The sequence below is a fragment of the Suricata suricatta genome, chromosome 11, assembly GCF_006229205.1.
Source record: "Suricata suricatta isolate VVHF042 chromosome 11, meerkat_22Aug2017_6uvM2_HiC, whole genome shotgun sequence".
In the NCBI taxonomy this organism is placed as follows: domain Eukaryota; kingdom Metazoa; phylum Chordata; class Mammalia; order Carnivora; family Herpestidae; genus Suricata; species Suricata suricatta.
In genome coordinates, this window is record NC_043710.1 from 92,299,923 (window position 1) to 92,320,446 (window position 20,524).

The 20,524-nt window shown below is 45.9% G+C and overlaps 2 long non-coding RNA genes across 3 annotated transcripts; one reads left to right on the forward strand and one right to left on the reverse strand.

Annotated features, from left to right (window-relative positions):
• Positions 1-31: 31 nt before the first annotated feature.
• LOC115307057 lies at positions 32-19,925 on the forward strand. 2 transcript variants are annotated; one of them, XR_003915540.1, is made up of 3 exons: positions 32-889; positions 1,655-1,982; positions 17,086-19,021. It is a non-coding gene; the product is annotated as an uncharacterized LOC115307057 (long non-coding RNA). The 2 variants fall into 2 exon arrangements; XR_003915541.1 differs by lacking the exon at positions 32-889 and adding an exon at positions 19,295-19,925 and having other exon boundaries at positions 1,402-1,982; positions 17,086-18,440.
• Positions 10,925-15,720, reverse strand: LOC115307056. The gene is made up of 3 exons (XR_003915539.1): positions 15,301-15,720; positions 11,912-12,124; positions 10,925-11,122 (listed from the first exon to the last, which is right to left on the reverse strand). It is a non-coding gene; the product is annotated as an uncharacterized LOC115307056 (long non-coding RNA).
• Positions 19,926-20,524: the final 599 nt, after the last annotated feature.

Here is a 20,524-nt window from a genome sequence, read left to right on the forward strand (position 1 = left end):
CGGGCCCCTCCCCCGCGCGGGGATGGGGAAGTCAAGGCAGCGAGCGCCCGCGAGCGTGCGTCCCCTTGCCCGCCGGCCTGCGGGCGCACCGCGTCGTCCTCCCCCGCGGAGGTCGGGAGTGGTGGGGGGCTCGCTCGTCTTCCCTCGAGTTAGTTCCCTCCTCGTCCGGGTTGCGTCGAGGTCGCCCTACACCGGTCTCTTTCCCTGACTGCACGGCGCCGGGTCCCGTCCCGCCGCACGGCCACCTCCCCCGGCCCCTCGCCACATCCCTCCGCGTGGGGAGAGCCCGAGTGGGGAGAGCCCGGAGCCAGAGGAAGCGAGCTCTGAGAAGGCAGAACAGAGCAGCGGGCAAATTACAGTCCAGATGAACCCGCCCCCATTGTGAAATTCTCACGGTTTCTACTACTCTGGGCATCAAAACATATATGAAGTGGCCACGGCCCCAAACTACCCTCCATCAAGCTCAACTGCCCAGGCCCCAGGCATAGTAAATAAATACACGCTTTGCACAGAGCAGTAACAGCAAGGGACCATCCCACAAGGAGACAAGTACACCATTATACAATGGTTCCTTGCACATATAAATGCCCGTGCTTGACAGCGGGCCCCAGCACGGTGGCTTGCTTGTGACCCTCCATGGTGACCAAGCACTGAGCCACCCTACCCCTGCTGCCAAATGGACATGATATCCCAGTGCGTTCAGCCTGCAGCCAACACCTGCTACAAGTCCCCTACAAACCTATAAAGCTGGCCAATGGGGGTGTGGGAGGGGACAGACACTCAACAGAGTAAGGAGGACACAGGTTAATTTTCAGTTCAGCTTGAAGATCCAGACCTTCTTTGAACCATGAGATACCGTTTCTGCAGTTGGGAAGCTGAGGCACCCAAGGTAAAAATGGTTTTCGCGGGTTTGTAGGAGCAGCCAAAGCCTATCCGCTGTGGCCTCCTCTATTCTGTTTTATATTTCACTGTGCTCTGGATTCAATAATTTTTTTTATTTATTTTTGAAAGACAGAGAGAGAGAGCGTGAGCAGGGGAGGGTAAGAGAGAGGGGGAAATACAGAATCCAAAGCAGACTCCAGGCTCTGAGCTGTCAGCACAGAGCCTGACACAGGGTTAGAACCCACGAATGGTGAGATTATGACCTGAGCTGAAATCGGACACTTAACCAACTGAGCCACACAGATGCCCCACTGTGTTCTGCATTCAAATTCTGGGTTTTGACAAGACTAAAGACAGAAGGAGCAAAGCTAATGGTGAGGCTGCTTCTACGGTCATACAAGTCCTTGGTTTACAGGGAGGACAGGATGATCCCCAAATGCTCCTTGTTCTCAACAAACCACAGTAGCTTGATTTCTCCACCTTGCCTTAGAGTCGCCTCCAGTGAGCTTAGCAGAGGCCCCCCTCCCCTGCCCAGCATCACCCTGACGAAAGGAGGGACAGCCTTCCCTCACCTCCTAAACCCAGCATTCGGCCACCCCCCCCTCCACACACACCATGCCAGACTTGCTGGGGACCTGGTTTCAGGTTCTGCAGTCCCCTACCTCTTCCCAGCTCGTTTTCTCCCCCAGGCAGGTTCCCCCCCACACACACCCCCATCTTTCCATCCATCTCAACATAATCAGAGAAGCACCTGGTTCTCCCCACCGAGCAGATCACTCATCCTCTGGGAAAGCCACGAAACCACTACCAGCCCCCCACTCCCAGACCAGTGGTGTCTTGTGAGGACTACCTTACCAGGAGTGGACCACCTTGAGGCCTCCCAGGACCAACAGCAATGGCACTGTTATCCCCATTTAACCCCCAAGGGTAAGTGAGAGGAACATGGCTCAAGTCAGAATACCCTGCAGACGATTCAATTATTGTTTTTTTCCCACATATATTTAATGAGAACCTTCCTACAAGAGCAAGTGTCAGAGTCCCAGCAGCAGGAGATGAGCAGAAAACAGAGACACAGGTTCCCCTAAGGAGTGGATCTGAAGGTAAGGAGCTGCTTTTCCCAACAAGACGGCTGGCTTGAGTTTCAGAGGCGATTTGCAAGGGCCAGCTACTTGCTGATTTTGATTCTGATATACAACTTGGATGCAGGAAGCCTGGCAAGAATGCTCAAACAGGGTTAATGTACTCCTTGAAAGCCCTCCTCTGTAGTCATTATCTACATTCCAGGCCATTCTCAGGTGGAGAATCAGCAAAGCCTGAGATTGTGTGTGCTTCCTAACCACAGGGCACACCGAATTTTGAGTTAAGAGATCTGCTTTCTAACTTGGAGGACTCGGCCAAATAAACTCCCCAAGCTTCAGTCTTCTCATCTACAAAAAAAGGACCTTTATCTGTATCTATCACACAAGACTGCTCAGAGTATCAGATACAACCACACATGGATAAAATAAAATAAGTACAGTGGTAAAGACCGCAGACAGGAGTATTATGGACGAGGGGCATTTGAGACATGCATTCTAGTCCTGGCTTTGCAACCAAGTGACCATGTGATTTTTGTTCTGGTCATCTCGCCTCTCCGGGCGTTGGTTTCTTCCTATGTTAAGTGAAAAGAGATTTGCAGCCCCAATCGCTCCTTGCAGGACTCCCACCTGAGCATAAGTTGGGCGCAGCCACAGGTAAGGAAGGCCACGTAGGAGGGGTTGGAGCTAAGTTGTGCAATTGAGCAGGGTGTTCCTCCTAGCCTCAAAACCGGATCTGGGTTGTAAACACGCCACCACTTCCTCTATGGCTCCAAAATAACATCAACATTGGGGTGGGAATGGAGACAGAGAGCGGCCCTACCCTCCTCATCCTCTGCCCCAACTCGTAGGTCCTGATCTCGAGGCTGTGCGACACACGCGGAAAATCAGCGTGCTTGGGAGTACTAGACTCACGGCTGCATATAAAAGTCTTGAGCCCAGGGTCAGACTTTGAACTACCCTCCTGTGTCCTGCCCCTTCTAGGCCATCAGGGCTCAGGCTGGAGATAAAGCGAGGCAAAAACCACCCAGAGGTCTTGGCGTCCCACATTTTTATCCAGATGGAGTCACATTTAAAATAGTAACAAGGACAGCCGTGAGGAGAAGGAAAAAAAAAATCCCAAAAGCCTAACTGAACTTCTTTCTGTTCTTTCTCCCTTCATTGCCTACCCAAATGCCAGGAGCTGTCTGCTCTCCCGCCCTGCCCCCAGCCTACCCAACCCGTTTCTCCTCCCAGCACCTGTAGGCAACGTAGGTAGATTACAAGCCCTTGCACTAGGTTCTAAGTCCCCTGCAGACTTTGATACTTCCTCTCTGGTCACATTACTCAACCTCATCTTCCTCCCAAACTATAAGCAGCAGGAAGCTAACAAGGGGCTCACTCTGCTCATTTGTGTGCCCAGGGCCCAGCATGATCCTGGCATATAGTGAGTGTCCAGTGATACTTACAGTATGAATGCAAATGAATGAGGGGAGGGATGACGCCCCCACCTTTGATTGCGGCGTGGGCTTGGAGTGTTTAAAGAGCCAATGTAGCTGAATCTTAGAACCCTTTCTTACCAACCACCTCTCCCACACACCCCCACCACTTCTTTCTTCCGAAGTTGGCTTTTCTGAGTCAAAGCCAGACCCCAGAAGTCCCTGAAACAAAAAAGGGACTCTCCCTGTCCAACACTTGGAGCGGCGCCCTTTATTACCCTACCCATAACTTTGGCCCAAATAACTATCATTCCCCTCACCAGCCAGGGTAAGATAGAAATACCCTCCTGCCCCAAAGAAACAACACTTTCTCCTGCTGTTGCCAGAAACTTCTTTAGTTAAGGCGAAGTCCGGGATAATTGATGGAGTTAAAAATACGGTGCACCCGGAACGGAGAACAAGTAACTTAGATTCTCTAGAATAAATTAAATTCAAAGAGGAGGTTCTGGAAATAGGAGTAACTAACTTTTGCAGAGCAGAAGTTTACATTTGCATCGCATTATAACAACATCTATCAAAAGAAGTCTCTCAGCAACGGGTTCAAAGGGGCCAAAGCAGGCATTATTGACATCCCCATTTCACAGATTTTGAGAATAAAGGCTCAGAAAGGAAAATTACATCACGGGCTCAAAGCCACACACTTTGTAAACGTTAGACTCGAACCTGGCCTCTCTTGACTTTTTCTGATCTCCCTGAGGCAGAGAGAAGAGCCCATGTTTTAAGTCCAGGGGTGGGCAAGGCCGTGAAAACCGGCACAAAAGACAAAACTGCTCAGGGCATCTCCCCCTCACGGCCCAGCCCTGCCTCCCCAGGCGCCTAGCACGGGTGTGGCACTCATTTGCCTTACTCCCACCTCAGGCCTTTGAATTAGGCCACGTGGGGAGTTAGAGAAGAGAGCTCCCAAGTCAAATCCTGTGTTCTGTACTGCTCTAGAAAAACGCAACGAGGGATTTGGTTGTGAACTTTCAAATGGGGGATTTGCTCCGATGAGGAAGCACAGGTTTTAAGGGCTGCCCTCCACTTCCGGCTCCACTGCTTACCTAGGGGTCTTGCCTTGATCTCCCTGCAACACAGCTTCTTCTGTGACAAGAGTGTGTGTAGCAAAAACATCGAAAAGTTCATTATTGTTAGGCAGGCAGACTCAAGGAGAAGAGCTCCTGACCGCTCTGCTGAGGGTCACTGGGAAATTGTCTCCTTTCCCCAGGAATACAGAATGGGACTCCCCTTTCTGGGGTTGGGCAGAATGGGAAGAGCTAAAACTGGAGATTCTTTGAATACCACTGAAAAGTTACATATCAAAGACTTTTATATCCTTCCCTTGGAGCCTTTACAGTAATACAATAACTGAGGGGCGGCTGGGCGGACACACCCAGTTTAAGGATGTGATGACCCAAGTGCTCTTGGCCCTGTCAAGACAAGAAGACACACACCCAGGCTGGCTTTTTTGCCCACCTTTGTCTAATACACTCCACTCAGATCTCCAGAAACCCTCCTCCATTTTCCTGCACCAGTCAAACACAGAGATAAAAATGCTCCCCCCACTTTCCCCCCACACCCCCACCATTGTTCACTCTTCAACTACCAGGCCACTTCTTGATTCTGTCCAGATACCCCCCAACCACTCCAAAGTCCTGAAATCTTGATCTATATACCTCTCCTGAGATGTTGGTCATAGTCTTCTTTCCATTAGACCACAAATCTTATTTCTACTAGAAAACAAAAGTTCAGGGGCACCTGGGGGGTTCAGTCGGTTGAGCATCCAACTTTGGCTTAGGTTATGATCTCATGTTTCACGAGTTTGAGCCCCGTGTCAGGCTCTGTGCTGACAACTCAGCCTGGAGCCTGCTTCGGATTCTGTGTCTACCTTTCTCTCTCAAAAATAAACACTTAAAAAAAGAAAAAAGTTCAACTGAGTAAATTTTAAAGATATCATTGGCTTTATTTGATGATTCACGAATCAGGCAACATTCCATCCAACAGAAAGAACCTCCAGAGACCTGTACAAAATAAAAAACATACAGGCAGAAGGCGGAGCAGGAGGAGGAAGTTATTCATAAAAGCAAAGAATGGATTACTTGTGTGGCAAGGTCACCTTTCCTTAGGGGACAACAGGGGTCTATCAGGCAGATACCTTAGTCCTGCTGACAAGGTAATTCCAAATGGACTTGGTTTAAGAGTCCATTCCTGGAGGAGACTGAAATGATAATGAAGTCTCAGTTTGGTGGCATGGGGCTTGGCATAAGTGACTCCATTCGGGGCCTGTTGTCTTTTTTTTTTTTAATAGTACTTACCTCCTTTTTAAAATTATAATTAGGTCTTTGGACCTATCTCCCTGTCTGGCACTTAATAGACTGTAGGTTACAGAGTTGAAATGAATGGCTGGGGGTAGGGTATAGAATGATTGAATTACTGCTCTGGGGAGACGGAATTTCCCTATCCTAGTGGCCACAACAGAGGATTCTAGAAAGATAGCCGAGGCCCCTGTCAGCACCAGCTGAGTCAGACGAAGGAAGAAAAGTGAGTTCTGCTGTAGCACACTTTCACGTATGACCCGGTCATTGCCAACTGCCGGATGAGAGGGAAAATAGGGAACCGGTATCTGGGAAGGATCCAGCCACTACCTGCAAGGAGCTTGAAGAAGTGAAGACAGAGACCAAAATAGCAGAAATATGCGAATACAGTGTTACATGAAGTAAGGAAGCCATGGGAGGGGGCTCTGCTGCTTTGGTGGCCTATGTGAGCAAAACAGGACCTACGCCTGAAAATGCACCAAGTTTAAGAAATCAAAACTCGGCGGGGGGCACCTGGGTGACTCAGTCGGTTAGGTGTCTGGCTTCAGCTCAGGTCATGATCTCACGGTTCGTGGGTTTGAGCCCCGCGTCGGGCTCTGGGCTGACAGCTAGCTCAGAGCCTGGAGCCTGCTTCTGATTCTGTATCTCCCTCTCTCTCTGACCGTCCTCTGCTCACACTGTCCCTCTCTGTCTCTCAAAAATTAATTTTAAAAAAAACATTAAAAATTGAAAAAAGAAAAGAAATCAAAAGCTAGGGGCACCTGGTGGCTCAGTTGGTTAAGGGCTGACTCTTGATTTCAGCTCAGGTCATGGCCTCACAGTTTGTGGGTTTGAGCCTCGAGTCGGGTTCCACACTATTAGTGCAGAGCCTGCTTGGGCTTTTCTCTCTCCCTCTCTCTCTTTGCCCCTCCCAGCTCATGGTCTCGCTATCTCTCTCTTCCAAAATAAATTAAAAAGCAAAAACAAAAATAGAAAGAAAAAGAAATCAAAACCTAAGGATAACCCATCACAAATAGCCAACTAAGCTTTAGGCTGTAGCCAATCAAATAATTACCTCCCCACCCCCAGCTTCCGAACCTTCTCTATATAATCAGTTTCCCTGGCTCCGGTCAGGGGCCCTCCTAACCACTTAGGTGTTGGTCCTGCTCAACTTGAATTCATTTTTGCTCAAGTGAACTCTTTTCTTTTACTTTATTTTTAATGTTTATTATTTTTGAGGGAGAAAGAGAAAACACAAGCAGGGGAGGGGCAGAAAGAGAGAGGGAGACACAGAATCTAAAGCAGGCTCTGAGCTCTCAGCACAGAGTCCGAAGCAGGGCTTGAACCCAAGAACCGAGAGATCGTGACCTGTGCCGAAGTCAGACGCTTAACTGACTGAGCCACCCAGGGGCCCCAATTTTTGCTCAAAAAAAACCCTCTTAAAATCTGTCCTATGCCCTGGGTTATCTTTTAACAGAAAAGACTGTGCTTTGAAAAAAAAAAGAAAGATAATTAATGGGTTTGGGGAAGGTGAACTGGGGAAGACTTTCCGGGGAAAAAAAGCCCTTTTGAGCAGTGGTTTTAAGTGTGTGTATTTGGACTCATGGGGGGAAAGGGGGAGGGGCGGGGGGAGGCTGAAATTGGTGTTTCCAAAAGGAGCAGGAAGTTATTTTATGCATCTGAAGAGTATGAGAAAAGGCTTCAAGGGAGGAGGGCGGCAGGAAGGCAGGGTGTGGGTTCAGAAAGGTAGGGCGGTGCTGCAGAGGGAGGTTGGGAAGGCCAGGGGCGAGGTGTAGGGAGACCTTGAATGCAGTGCCTCACGGCCGCAAGTCAGCAGCGTGATACAGGGTGGCTTGGCGGTGCCAGGCAGCTAAGGAGGCCCGAAGAGTGTCTTTCAATCACCCGTTTCACCAGGACCACAGCACACCTTCCAAACTGTCACTTGGTCCATCTACCTGCCGAGGCCCCTGCTTTTACCATATGGGATCATACTCCCCACTGCCTCCCATCCCTAAATCTGCCACACTGGCCATTCTGTGCAGTGTCATCAGCTGAATTACCACCTGTTCTACCGATCATTCCCGCCAGACTCAAGACTGCAAGCGCTTTTAATGAGGTCCCACATAAAAAATTTTCTCTGAACCCTTAAACAAATGATATTAAACCCTCCATGCCAGATACATTATTGAAATGGTGATTAGCATTTGGATCGTACCAACCAATCTGTTTAGAGCAAACACATTCTCATTTGGGGTCTGACGCCATGCCAGAGTTAGAAACTGACCACCTAAAGCGGAGCATTAAGTGAAACATCCTTTCTCTTTCAGTGGTTTTTTAAACAAGAACTTCAATGCTAAATTAGCAGTGGATTTTTTTCTTGTATGAATTTTCTTTGCGTTCGAACAGTATGTAAATGACAAACCCAACGAAGTGCAAATTAAGACTATTCTTAATTCTAAAAGGCTGCTATTCTGTGATAATGACGCCATGGAATACCTCACAGCCCACCGAGCGCAGTGTGTGGTTTCTGCCCCCTCCCCTCTCCTGCCTTAGTCCCCTACCAGCAGGGAGGCACCCACTGTGTCCCTTTTTCCCTGCCCACTAAAGTCAGGTCTACCCTCCACCTCTCCTCCTCAGGATTAGTCATTTAATCACATAAAGGGAATAAGAGGTCAATGTGCGCTTAACCCGCTTCGGGGAGCACTGTGGAGAGACAGAAGGCTTCGGTTTAGAACATTCAGGAAACAGCCCACCTGTGTTTAAATCCCAGCCCTTCCACCGACCGGCTGGATCATCTCAGGCACCTTCTCAGAACCTAATTTTCTTCGCTTATAAACGAATTGCTTACCTCGGCAGGTTTAAAGGATTAAATGGGTTGGGCTCAGCCGCTGAAAAGACTTGATCACTAAATGAGACCTATTGTTACTGTGAGGAATTCAGGTCAGATATCGTTGCTAAATGAATCTGGGCATTCAGCACTTGTCAGTGTTTTATTCAGGTTTATGTGTGTCCCTTCGACCTCACCCCTCGGGTGACACGTTGCTCTAAAAGCAAGTCTCCAGTCCGGCTCTACCACATACACACACGTTTCTTAACACACACACACACACACACACACACACACACACAACACGCACACACAGGTGGTCAGGCCCTGCGCTCTGACTTCTCTCTCTCTGGCTGCTTCTTTTCCTGCAGGAAAACCAGGATCACAGGGAAATGCAGCAGTGTTCTGAGGCCGGGGAGGCTACCAAACCCTTGGCCACATCGGGCAACAGACTTGTTCATTACGCAGAGGGACAAAAGACCAGACATCCCTGGGGACCAGAGTTAGCATGCCGTTTGGATGCTGGACTCTTCCAGCTTGCCCATGCAAGCCCATTCCAGCCACCACCTTTCTGAGACAGCACTGATTTCATCAGTGAAAAACTATTTCTAATATGCTAATTAACACCCCATCTGATGCAGATTTAAATAATGATATTGCAAGTTCTTGGTGGAGGGAGCCGTCTCTGGAAGCGTGAATTCTTGCCCCAGGTGCTTCAAATTGCTGATCGCACTTAGAGCGCAGTTTCCTGCCTGGGACCCTTCAAATGTTAACCATACACCCCTCCCCCCCAATCGTGGATTAAAGTTAATTTATATACATGTACATGACCCTGTTTATATTGGAGTGTTTAAAAGTCCGTTACAGACAACATAGCAGCCACGAATAAGGAAAGGCTTCCAGCATCCATGAACAGGAGAGCAATATAAATGATTGTGATTTTATAATAAGAAATACATATTGGTCTTTATCCCATTTCTCCCACACCGCTCTTAAAACCTTTGGAATTTCCTATGTGATAGGAACAGTAAATGTGTCTTTTGATATTCATCACACACCCTGTTCAAGCACCCCAAGAGTTTATGCTAATGCGATGGGAAGCCCCTAGGTAACCTAAAGACTGGACCAGGCTGGTTGCTAGGGGAACAGTCTAAAGTTAAAGGGTTGAACTTTCAGTCCCAAGCAGTGCGGGGCTAAAGGTTAAATCAGTCCCCAATGACTAATGATTTAATTAATTGTGCCTATTTAATGAGGCCTCCATAAAAACCTAAAAGAATGGGGTTCAGGCAGCTTCCAAGTCCGTGAACCCAAGGAGATAGGGATGCCCCCAGAGAGGACAAGGAAACCCCAAACCCTTCCCCCAGATTTGCCCTACGCATCTCTTCCGTCTGGCTGTTTCCGAATGGTATCCTTTTGTAGTAAACCGGTAACCTAGAAAGTAAAACGTTTTCCTGAATTCTGTGAGCCAATTAATCAAACCTGAGGAGGGGGTTGTGAGAACGTGCAATCTACAGCCGGCTGGTCAGAAGCAAAGGTGGCAAACTAGACTTTTGATTTGCATCTGAAACTGGGGGTAGGCTGTCTGAACCCTTGACCTGTGGGATCTGCTACTGTCTCTAAGTAGACAGTGTTTGGACTGCATTAAACCCTAGTTAACCACCTGGCATCACAGAATTGTGTGACATGTGGAAAACCCACATAATCTGGGTGTCGTAGTCGAGTGTGGGGTGTACAGTAAAATGCATGAGGAGTGTTTCTCCTCCAGAACTAAAGGTCCTCCTTCTGTGGATGTATTCAGGCCTGTGATTTATTAAAGGTACTTCAGCCTTGACAGTGAAATACTCCTGTGTTAGTTTGAGAGTAGCCTAAGGCAGTCATTTGCCCTAATCAGAAATTCATGCTGGGGGGGGCGGGGCGCGGTGAGGGGTGGGGAGGTGTCAGCTAGCATCCTAATCAGAAAGCCGGTCCTTGGAGGTCACCATTACAAATGCTTTGGTTATTCCAATCTCAATCAATACAAGTGCCTTATTTTTTCACTAGCACAAAAAATGTTAAAAATGGATTTTCATTAGTGGCTTGTTAATTAGCTTAATGAGTATTAAAAATGGGCTCTCCTGGGGCACTTGGGTGGCTCTAACTTCAACTCTGGTCATGATCTCGTGATTCATGAGTTCGAGCCATGAGTCGGGCTCTGTGCTGACAACTTGGAGCTTGGAGACCACTTCAGATTCTGTCTCTCTCTCTCTCTCTCTCTCTCTCTCTCTCTCTCTCTCTCTGTCCCTCCCCAGTCGTCCTCTGTCTCTGTCTCTCTCCCTTTCTCAAAGGTAAACATCAATTTTTTTAAAAAGGGGGCTCTTGTTAATGAATTCAGAAGTATTCAAGACAAATGGCTTCCCGCAAATATTTTTATAGACACACCCATCCATTGCCCGAACAGGTGAACAGGTATCGGGATACAAATCCTCTAACTACAGAGATGACAACAATCTCTTCCCTGAATGGTCCCGTGTGCTTGCATCTAAGGACTCCCGTTGCTGTTACAGACCATCAGTTTAGCGGAATGCTGCCCCTGGAATGTGGTATCTGCACCTAGTAACGCACATTCAAGGATAGTACGGTGAGATCACCTAAAAACGAGAGACTTAATCTGCCCTGTTTCTAATAAATGATCAGTAAGTGCCCGCATGCATGGTAGAATCTGTCGTGAGGTCTGCTGTCGTTAAAATCTGGCGCTGAGCTTACTTGGCACTGTGTTAGTTTCCTTGGGCCACCTTAACAAAATTCCACAGACTGGGCAGCTCCGACAACAGAAATTTATGTTCTCACATATCTGGAGACTGCAAGTCCAAGATCAAGGGGTCAGTAAGGTTGACTTCTTCTGAGGCCTCTCTCCTTGGCTGGCAGATGGCTGCCTTACCACTGTGTCCTCACATGGTCATCCTTCTGTGCATAGCCACCCCTGGGGTTTCGGGCATATGAGATGAGGGCTCACCCTAAAGGTGTTATTTGAACCTAACCATCTCTTTAAAAGCCTTGTCTCCAAATATGGTTACATTCCCGAGGTACAGGAGTTGGGACTTTTAACATGTCAAGTTGCAGGTGGGCACAATTCAGCCCATAACAGGAAGTCCCTGACCTGTATACCTGCTCGAACTTGGCAGCTACCCTTTTCTATTCAAAAGAACTGGTGATGAGGCAGAACCAAACTGCCTGAGGTCAGTTTTACGTGTGATTACAGAGTGGTCGGAAAACTAGGGTGAGGTTGGGAACAGCGGGTCACACGATTTGTCAGGGTCAGTGCACGAGTTGTGATAGAACCTCAGCTGTGGGCCACAGAGACCCAGGACGTTGTCCTCACCCAGACAGCTGATTTCTCACCTCCGATGGTGTGCCAGGCTTGCTCTTGCAAAGCTGTCAGGAGTTCAGGCTTCTGTGTTGCTCTGCCATCCTAGGGGGCCTCCTTTACGTGCTCCACGATGGCTCACAGGCAGACGCTCATTCCCAACAGCGGGGGGAGAAAAGGCACAAGGTGCACTTAGGGCTTTTGCTCACCTCCCCTTTGCCGGAACTTGGTCATGTGGCCATGCCTACCTGCAAGCGACATTCAGGAGGTAGAGGCACCGTTCCAAGCATCTGTATGCCCACCTACAAATCAGAAGTTCCCTTCGCTCCTCGTGGGGAAAACCACACTGGGAAACAATGAAGAGTCCTTTCCAAGGGTGGAGAGCAGTCAGGGAAAGAAGAGGCCTGAGTATCCACAGCCGACCTCCAGTCCCCGTGCTCTGGTCCTAGAAACATTGAAATACTTCCATGTCCATTGGCAAAGGGCCACTGCTCTAGCCTCTGAGCACCACCCCCAACCTCCACTGTCCCTGTCACCATGGACTCCCCCTAGGATCCAGTAAATAAAGATCGATTACTGCCTGGTCCACCAGGGGCCTTCTGGACCCTGATCCTGCCCAATCGCCCGTGTCTCTTCTGAGAAGTCACTGCCCTTGTCTTACTGATCTTTTAAATATTTCAAATAGAGGTGGTGAGAGCAATGTCTAGAAATCCTATTTTATGGAAAAAGTTGAAAAACTAGGGATATTTAACCAAAAATGTAGGTTTGGCAGGAAGAGCTCAACTATCACCTTTAGATGTTTATAATAACAATCACTACCTTTAAATATTTAGTGTCTATTATGTGCCAAGCAAGACCTGAACTGGACTCCGTGCTTTATGTGTACTCTCTCGGATTCTCAAAGCAATCCTGTAGGGTGGAAATTATTTTCATTTCACCGCCAAAGGCACTGAAGATCAGAGACCTTGAGTTACTTGTGGAAGACATAAAACCAGAGTCAACATGTAAACCCCTGGATGACTGGCTCCAAAAGAGGGAACCTTTTTCCGGGGTGCCATGCTGCTTTGTCTGTGAAACAGGAAGTAAACATACTCACACGCCTCTATAGTGGAGCAAGACTAAGACATTACAGGAGAGCTAGGAAAGTTCAGTTCAAATTTGAAAAGAACTTTGAACAATCGAGCTATTCGAAAATGAAATGTATTGACGAGTTGATAGTAAATTTTTAATAGAAATGTTAACCTAGAAAAGCACTCTTGAAAAAGAACAAATTTGAAGGACTTCTCCCACATGATTTCAAGACTTTCTGTACAGCGATGGTAATTAAGACAGTGTGGTATTGGCATAAATAGAAAAAAATAGAGAATCGAGAAATAGAATCACATATATAAAATGAAATGATTTTTGACAAAGGCACCAATGAAATTCAGTGGAGAAAAGAAAGTCATTTTTTAAGTGGCACTTGTATAATTGATATTTATATGGAATCAATGAACCTCAGCCCCTACTTCACATTATATACAGAAATTAATTTGAAATGGGTCATAAACCTAAATGTAAAGGCTGAACCATAAACTTTCTAGAAGAAAACACAGGAGAATATATTCACAAAGATTGGTGTGGACAAAGATTTCTTAGAATACAAAAAATATATAACAATAGGAGAAAAAGGATTTAATGTGCCTCATTAAATTTAAATTTTCTGATTATCAAAATACATTGTTAGTAAAAATGGATAGGCAAGGCACACACTGGGAGAAATATCTCTGACAAAGGACTCAAAAAACGATAAACGAAGAACTCCTACAAATTTATAATAAAAAGACAAACAATATTTTTAAACGGGCAATGAACTTGAACAAGCTTCACAAAAAAGAATGTATGTGTGGCCAATGAGCACATTAAAAGGGTGCTCAGCCTTGTTGGCCAACAGGAAAATGCAAATTAACATCACAATGGGCTACCACTACACACCTATTAGTAAGGCTAAAGTTTTTCAATTCTTTTTTTTAATGTTTATTTATTTGTTAATGTTTTTACTTATTGAGAGAGAGAGAGAGAGAGAGAGAGAGAGAGAGACAAAATCTGAAGCATGTTCCAGGCTCTTGGCTGTCAGCGCAGAGCCTGACACGGGGCTCGAACTCATCGACTGGGAGACCATGACCTGAGCCGAAGTCGTACGTTTAACGGACTGAGTGCCCCCCAAATTTTCCATTCTAACAATACCAAATGTTGGACACACTGTGGGCCACCTGGATTTCTTCTGCGTCGCTAGCAAAAGTGCACAACGGTACAACCACTTTGGAAAACGGGCATTTTCTGATAAAGAGTCCCCTATTTTGTGATCCAGGAATTCCAAAAGAAATGAAATCTTATGTCTACAAAAACCAGTATGGGAATGTTCTCTGTGATGTTATTTTTAAGGGCCAGAATTTGGAAATGATGCCAATGTTCCGCTGTAGCAAAATGGATACACAAATGGAGGTGATTCATCCCTCAGGATTCTACTCAGCAATGAATACCATTAAGACACACAGCAACATAGATGAATCTCAAAAATATTATGTGAAAAAAAGCCAGACAAGAGTACACCCACTGAATAATTCCACTTATGGGAAGTCCAGGAAAAGGCAAAATTACTCTGTGGGAATAGAAATCAGCATGGTGTCTCCCTGTGGGAGAAGGGAGGCAGGATGGTCACCTGGGAAAGGATCATGGGGAAATGTCCTGCGTGGTGGCAATTTTCTGCATTTTGATCAAGCCATTGGATCCATAGGTATATTTGTCAAAATGTTTCAAACTGTACATTTAAGGTCTGTGTGTTTTACTGTACTTAATTATACCTCAATTAAAAAATAAATTTAAATTTAAAAAGGATCAAATTAGTTGCCTCTCCCAGGATTGTGCTCTTTGGCACTGGAAGAATTCAAGCCACATCAGATGCTTGTTGGAAATATGGTGAAGGGCTCAGATGTGAGAGTTCAGATTATGTCATTAAAAAAAACCCCATAAACTCAGATTTTGAGACCGGATGTACACGGCATTGAACTAATCATCTATTTCGGAAAAGATAGCGTGTGTCTTCACTATCCATGTTAGGACACTCAACGTGGGTAAGGAAATTTAGTTCCTAAAATGCTGAAAACGTTTTTAAGTGTTTGTGTGACCTCTTTTCTTAAATTCTTCCTCTATCCAGCCTTATCTCGACTTCCCTCATGACACCCAAGCCTTTAACCATTCTATGTTCCTGTCTTAGAACATGCAGGGTTTGCACATTTCCTTTGTTAAACAACCTCCCCTCCTCCACTTCCTACCGACTTCTGCCCCGCTTTGAAGATTCTACGCAGAAGTCAACCACACCAGGAAGGCTTCTCTACAAACACCACTCCCTGCCCTTTGAGTTCTATGCCCGTCTTAGACTTACCTGCTGCGTAGCATTTACACGGTGCCAGATGATGCCACAGTTTCCTCCCGCTCAAAGATTTTAGTTCTTTGAACATCGATTCCAGACTTGAAGATTGAAGAGAAACAGGCAAGCCTTCAGTAATAGGATCTTTATCAGGTTCTATGTGAGGGAGACCGAATGAATGAAAGAGACGTGGCAACTACAGTTGATCCTCCAACAATGAAGAGGTTAGGGGTGCTGACACCTTGTGCAGCAAAAAATCCGTATTACTTTCAGCTCCCCTAAAACTTAACTACTAATAGCCTACTGATGACCAGAAGGAAGACTTACTGATAACACAAACAGTGGATTAACACATATTTTGTATGTTATGTGTATTCTATACTGTGTTCTTCTAGTAAACTAAGCTAGAGAAAAGAAAATGTTATTAAGGGCGCCTGGGTGGCTCAGTCGGTTGAGCAGCTGACTTTGGCTCAGGTCATGATCTCATAGTCCATGGGTTTGAGCCCTGCATCAGGCTCTGTGCTGACAGCTCAGAGCCTGGAGCCTGCTTTAGATTCTGTGTCTCCCTCTCTCTCTGCCCCTCCCCTGCTCACTCTGTCTCTCTCTCTCTCTCTCTCTCTCTCTCTCTCTCTCTCTTTCAAAATAAAGATATAAAAATTTTTTTAAATAAAAAAGAAAATATTAAGATAATCATAAGGAAAATACATTTATAGTACTACACTATATTACAAAAAAAACCCATGTTTAAATAAACATTAAAAAAAAATTTTTTTTAAAGGCAGTGCCTGGGTAACTCAGTCAGTTAAGCATCTGACTTTATGATCTCATGGTTTGTGAGTTCAAGACCCACATTGGGTTCTCTGCTATCAGCATGTAGGGAGTCTGCTTTGGATCCTGTCTCCCTCTCCCTGCTTCCCCTGGCTGCACGCACTCTCCCTGAAAAATAAACATGAAAAAAAAAATTTTTAATTAAAAAAAAATTTTTTTAATGTGTTTAAGAGGACATGCATTGTTCACACCCATGTTGTTCAAGAGTCAACTGTACATTACTTTAAATTAGGTCAGAAGTTGGGGTGCCTGGGTGGCTCGGTTGGCTAAGTGGCCGACATCAGCTAAGGTCATGTTCTCACTTTTCACAAGTTCAAGCCCCCCATCAGGCTCTGTGCTGACAGCTCAGAGGCTGGAGCCCACTTTGGATTCTGTGTCTCCCTCTCTCTCTGCCCTTCCCCTGCTTGTGCTCTGTCTCCCTCACTCTCAAAAATCTAAAACATTTTTTAAAAATAAAAAAAAATAGGTCAGAAGCCACAATATCAGCTGACTAGTAGGAGGCAGCTGAGACCATGGAACTTGGGTGAAGCTGGAGCCCTGCAGCTTTGGGGTTGGATAGGAAGGGACTAAGTCCCATGGTCACGTGAGAACGAGTCTCTGTGCATGTGCTGGGCACGGGGGTTTGAAAGGAAAGGATTAATAAAAAATCTAGGCTAAATACAGAAGCTAATATTTATGGAGTGCTTTCTCTGGTGCCAGATTCTATACTAAAAACTGTGTTTCCATTAATCTTATTTAATCCTCATTATAACTCTCTGCAGAGAGGTTAAGTACTATGCCCAAGATTTTGCAGCCAGTAAGTCAGAGAACCAGGTCTCATTTCTGGGTCTTTTGATTCCAAAATCCATACTTTTCATCACTGGCCTCTAACTGTTCCCCAGAAAGGAGTTACCCAAGTCTTTTCACCTTGTCTCTTGTTCTAGGATCCTCAACCAACCCAAACTGACAGTCTCCTTTCCCATTATTTTTTAGGTTATCTGAAAAGAAGCATCTGCAACATTCCCCACCAACCTGGTCCAGGGTCTCTAACATCTTTAGCCAGGATGCTCATCTCTGTATTTAATGAGTTCCTCCCCCTCCCCTGCCTTCTCTTGTTTTATCATTAGTAGATGAACTTGAGGCTCCAGTTATTTCAGTGGAAGAAGAAGGAGGCAGAAACTGCTGGTGCATCCGAATTCTGCCAAGTTTCACTAACAGTGTGGTCGAGAACCATATAAAGGAGGTTGATGAAGGGACATGATGAGAGAAAAAGACAACGTGTATCAAGGAGACTGGGGGGAAAATGGATTCATTCTCATTAAGGTATAAGCGCAGTAGACCACAGAGTATGATGTTATGTGAAACTGTGGTCTAGCCAAGGAAAACACAAGGAAGCACGTGCAGTAGTGGAAACCATAGCGATGTGACGCTAAAGTTTTGCAATAGTCTTCTCCACTTTGTCACTGCGTCTAAGTAAACTAAAACCGTGTCAAATATATTCGGCACTTGCTGGGAAGTCATTTCTCCATCCTCTCTTCTTCCTTCTCAGTAGTACATGTGACTGTATTACGGAGACATCCTTGCTTTCAAAAACAGTGCTGTGAGAACCCAGAATATGGGTCCTGCTTGCTCAAGAACCTGACCTCAGTCCTCAGAGTTGCAACCCAAAATGACTCAGACCGCTGGGCCGGTGCGTGGGAGGTTTGAAAGCTGTATTCCAAGAGCGAGGAACAGGCAGAGCACATGTTGAAAACCACGTCACTTATTTAGCAACAGTTAGTTTTTTTTTCATCACCCCATTTTCTTCAACCAGGTTTAATTAAGAAATGAGACTCAAAACAAGTACTTTTTCATAGATCAGAAAGCAGAGAGAAACAACCAACGTATAGAGTGTTAACCCAAGAGAACAAGGCTGAGTAAAACGAAGTGGGGTATCCTTGGCAAGGTGAGCTGGATAAGAACACACACACACACATAAATGAGTAAAGGATGAGCTGTGTGTGTGCTACACCTGTCTCAAGTGGTTTCTAAGGAAGGACGAAGAAAGGAAATTGAACTGAGCCAACATTGGACACTTTATCTCACCTGACGGCTTAAACACACACGCCAGTTCCAACGTCTCTTTTCGTTGCCTGTGAAGCACCACATGTGCTTTGCACAAGTCTAGAAACCGGAGCCGGAGTTTCTGGCTGTTGCTTAAACTTTGTAACCTTTCCAAGCTCACCTCCGGGCAGATATCTACTGAGCAGATGGGATGGTGAAATTTCCCAAGGAAGCCGTTGGCTTGAACAACAAACGGGGCCACCCTAGAGATGGGTCCACGATGGGAATGCCGTGCTGGCACTGAGGTGAGGTGGGAGGAGGGAGACTGTCTGCACTTGATGGTGCCCACTGATTAAGGAAGACCAGAGGACACCAAAGCTGTAGGCTGGTCCATCTTGGGTCAGAGGTCATTTTGGATTTAAACGACTGGAAGGAGGATAAAGACCAATGACTTAGGCTGGTTCAGGGACCTACACTTGGGCAGAGTTGGAAATTCAGTTTTATTGAGGCACATTCACTGATCTGGGCCATTATTAGTTTCTTGGGTGTTGTCCACTTGCCTTTCAGACAGTCCCCACCCCGCCTCTCACCCTGTTCTGTGCTCCCATGTGCTGGGGGATGCAACAGAATCCTTGAGCCTCTGGTTTGGGGTTGGCTTTGAGGCACTGAAAGGGGATCACGGTGTAACAAATGGGGCATTCAGGAGGTTCTTCTTCCCAGTTTCCTACTTTCCAGAATGGCTGTGGGATAGCCACACTGTTCTGATGAAGGCCCAGCTTGGGTGGGCGGCCCTTTTTGATACAGCTCCCTTCCCTGGGTTCCAGAAACTGCTTCTTCATGTATGTTCAAAAGGACAAGAGGAGGGGCGCCTGGATGGCTCAGTTGGTTAAGCTTCGACTTTGGCTTAGGTCATGATCTCAGTTTGTGAGTTCCAGCCCTGCATCGGGCTCTGTGCTGACACTTCAGAGCCTGGAGCCTGTTTGAGATTCTGTGTCTCCCTCTCTGTCTCTGCCCCTCCTCCACTTGTGTTTTCTCTCTCTCTCTCTCTCTCAAAAATGAATAAACATTAAAAAAATGTTTAGATAAAAAAAAAGAGGACAAGAGAGGGCTAAGCATTTCCCGCCATGACTAATGCAGAACACTGCTCTACTCCTTGCAGATTTCTCACACTTTGTAAATCACAGCTTTATCAAACTCTCCTTAAAATATCTGATCTCGTGCACTATCTCAGAACACTTGTGATATTCAATCAACCTGACATTCAGTCAACATTCATTAACTGACAGCATGGAAATTAGGATGAGAATGACTGTCCCTAAGGTAAGTTTATATGCTGCCTATGATGTTATCTTCTGGCTTTATTAGCTTGGATAGTTGCAAAGACAACTTTCAAAAGCTCTTAATTTTATCCTCTGTGACTTGCCTCTAAGCTGCCGTCAGACGGATGGTAGTATTGGGTAATAATCTTGTTAAATATGTATAGGCGTTAGATACGCTTGCTTTTTTTCACTCAACTCTGAGAATATAAAACTAAACTGTATTAAGCAGCAAGATAGTAAGAGAATCTAAATATTAATAGGCCATAGTACACTGATTCAGAGCACAGGTTTTAAAGGCAGGCAGATAGGGATTCGAGTGCACCACCACTTGGCTGTGTGGCCTTTGGAAAGCTACCTAACTTCTCTTGTATGTTTGTTTTTTCATTCACAAAATAGTCATAATAACTGTACCTACTTCTTAATGTTTGTTGTGAAGGTTGAATGAAATCTTGAACATAAAATAAGGGTATAGTGAGCACTTAAAAATGATATATATTTTTTAAGTTTATTTATTTATTTTGAGAAAGAGAGAGAAGGAGTGGAGGAGGGGCAAGGATAGTGAAAGAGAAAGAGAATCCCAAGCAAGCTTCATGCAGTCAGCACAGAGTCTGACTTGAGGCTCAATCTCAACGAACCGTGAGATCATGACCTGAATCAAAAACAAGAGTAGGACGCTTCATCTACTGAGCCACCCAGGAGCCCCCAAAATGGTCGATATTATTACCACTGGTAAAATGTTGTTAAAATAATGATACACTTGAAAAAAATTTATCTCATTGGTTCATTATAAAGGTTAAATGAGCTAATATCTTTTAAGTGCTTAGAACAGTACCTGGTACATAGCTTAAAGTTACATGAGTATTGGGGTGCCTGGGTGCCTCAGTCAGTTAAGCATCTGAGCTTAACTGAAGCTGAAGCGACCTCAGCTCAGGGCCTGATCTCACAGTTTGTGAGTTCAAGCCCCATATCAGGCTCTGTGCTGACAGCTCAGAGCCTGGACCCTGTTTTGGATTCTGTGCCTCCCTCCCTCTCTGTCCCTCCCCCATTCGCTCTCTGTCTCTCAAAAATAA